The sequence below is a fragment of the Mus pahari genome, chromosome 2, assembly GCF_900095145.1.
Source record: "Mus pahari chromosome 2, PAHARI_EIJ_v1.1, whole genome shotgun sequence".
Taxonomy (NCBI): domain Eukaryota; kingdom Metazoa; phylum Chordata; class Mammalia; order Rodentia; family Muridae; genus Mus; species Mus pahari.
The window spans coordinates 29,012,463-29,015,038 of NC_034591.1; the positions used below are offsets into that span (position 1 = coordinate 29,012,463).

Here is a 2,576-nt window from a genome sequence, read left to right on the forward strand (position 1 = left end):
GAAGTTTCATCGGTTACTCTAACAAAACATTCTAGAGTAGTATCATTTCCTTACCCTCTGCTCATCGCTCCTTTCAGATAAATCTACTCAAAATGTCATGGAGTGTGACGCTAAATAAGATTTTACAACCTGTCAATTACTTATCCTTGTACCCGGCTCTCCACAGTTTTGTAGATAAAAATACATCTCTGAAGAACAATAACCCTTCTTGGATTCTACTAATGGAATGAATTGCTTTGATCAAAGCTGTAATAACAAGGTAGAGCTTATGTTTCTTCAATATTATTAATATTAAGATCCTAGAAGGAAGGTGCTTCTCAGTATTGATTATTTAAGAACAGGCATTATTTGAATAGATATAGATATACCTAATATTGACATATTTGTACACACACACATAATTATTACTTTAATTATTAGGGGTCTTTTTCTATTTAATAACAGAATTATCTCTAAGCCAGTGTGGTTTGATTCTCTGGTGCTTTGTTAGGGAGGATTCTTCATCCTTTTTCATCTGTCAGAGCCACTCTAGGTTAGTTCTGATAGAACGCCTCAATTACCGAGCTGTTTCTCTTGGACCTGTCTTCTTCTCATTGGCAAAATGCAGAGTCCAAGACATAGTAAAGACCTCATCCCAGCTGTGAACCGAGTAAAACAGTATGAGAGTTGCACAAGGGTGGAATTTGGGGCGGGGGAGGCTTTCTCCAGAGTAGGTTAAATTGGTAACTGGGATCACCTCAGAATATTTTCAAAGTGAAATGAAAATAGGGTTGTTCTAAAGTAGAATTAGAAAAACAGGACAGTTTCATTCATTTGTTCAGGTAACATCCATCCCCTGCTTTTAACATGCTAGGAGCAGCTGTTGTTTTAATAATGAGCATAAAGTTATGAACAAGATGCACATGTTCCCTGCCTTCCTAGATAGTCCAACAAACTTCTGTCTCATGGCCAGCATCCAGCACAGCCACTGAACAGTGATGGTGGTGAGTGCAGGGACTCATAATTGTGCAAGGTGCTGAAAATAAGTGATGGTTAAATCAGAACACTTACAACATTCACTCTAAGGCATAGGGAGCGTCACAGAAGAGAAAGCAGAAAGAATATGAGAGCTGGAAGACAGAGAGAAAGGGTGCAGGGTACAACATGCTCTCTTCAGGACACAACACAACCATTGCAAACATGATCTCACAGCAACCCAGGTTGCTTGTACAACACTGGGCCTGTCAACAGCCAGTAGTGGGTTAAGGAAGATTCATAGGTCCTACCACTACCTGATGAATTACTGCCTATGGAAGGATTCTTGAGGAGAAATGGCCATAGTTTTCAGGTGTGTACACACAGCTGAGCCCACCGTATTCCAAACTTTAGACAGTTCCAGAATCCTGATACACAGATGGGCCTGATTAAAATCAGTGAATCAAAAAAGTAGACAAACAGTCATCAGCATGGAAAACAGACTTGAAGGGAGGAGGGGGAACTGACCGAAGATGGAAAGAGAAAAGGGATGGTGGGGGCAGGGCAACAAGAATGCACTATATACATTTATTAAGTTATCAGAGAAACAATTTTACTAAATAAAAATAGGTACATATAGGACGGTAAAAGATATAGTCAGAGGAAAACAAATACTATTTAATTACAGCCTCTGGTAAATTTAAAGGAGCCCTAAACTAGATAAGGTGGCAAAAACTTTCACTGGTGGTATGCTTAGTTACAGTGGTCTGTCTGCCTTTGTGAGAGAGACCTTTTACTTGAAACTGTGGAATGAGGAAAGCCCAGCCTTACAAAGGGAAAGCAGGATGGATAGGTCATCAAATATTTGGAATACAATGAAGAGTAAAGCGTTCCATGTTCTGCAGGCCATTTGTTCTCGGTTACCACAAATCAAGTCGGGCGTTGGAGTGGGGAAACCGCCTCTGACAATGCCTAGATTCATGGGCGTGCTTGTATGCCAGTAAAACGTTATCAAGACTGACAGGCAGCTGGCCAGATTTGGTTTATGAGCTATTGCTTGGCAACACCTGCTTTTAGTCTAACATAGAACCTGTGCCAAAGAGCTACAACAAGAGAGGAGTGGCTCAACCTAAGAAACCACAGCACGCCTCGGGTGTCTTCAGTGGGACAAGTGAGGACACTAAACGAGTTTAAACAGATTAGGAGGCAGAAAATCATCCAGGTTTTTGCCGGCCATGGAAGAGCAGTTGAATTTATTAAGTTTCATGTAATCCACTTAAAATTTAAGGTTAAGAGCATATGTTTTAAAAGCCCGTTTTTCTGGCACAACTGGCGGCTATCATGTAGAAGAATGAGAATTGATCCATGCTTATCTCCTTGTACAAAGCTCAAGTTTAAGTGGATCAAAGACCTCCACATAAAACCAGAGATGCTGAAATTGATACAGGAGAAAGTGGGGAAAAGCCTCGAGATATGGGCACAGGGAAAAAATTTCTCAACAGAACAGCAATGGCTTGTGCTATAAAATCAAGAATTGACAAATGGGACCTCATAAAATTGCAAAGCATCTGTAAGGCACTGTCAACAAGACAAAAAGGCCACCAACAGATTGGGAAAGGATT

General features: G+C 40.5%; 1 pseudogene; it reads left to right on the forward strand.

The window, feature by feature from the left end:
• Positions 1-601: 601 nt before the first annotated feature.
• The window catches only part of LOC110316215, a 7,255-nt pseudogene continuing 5,280 nt past the window's right edge, over positions 602-2,576 (forward strand).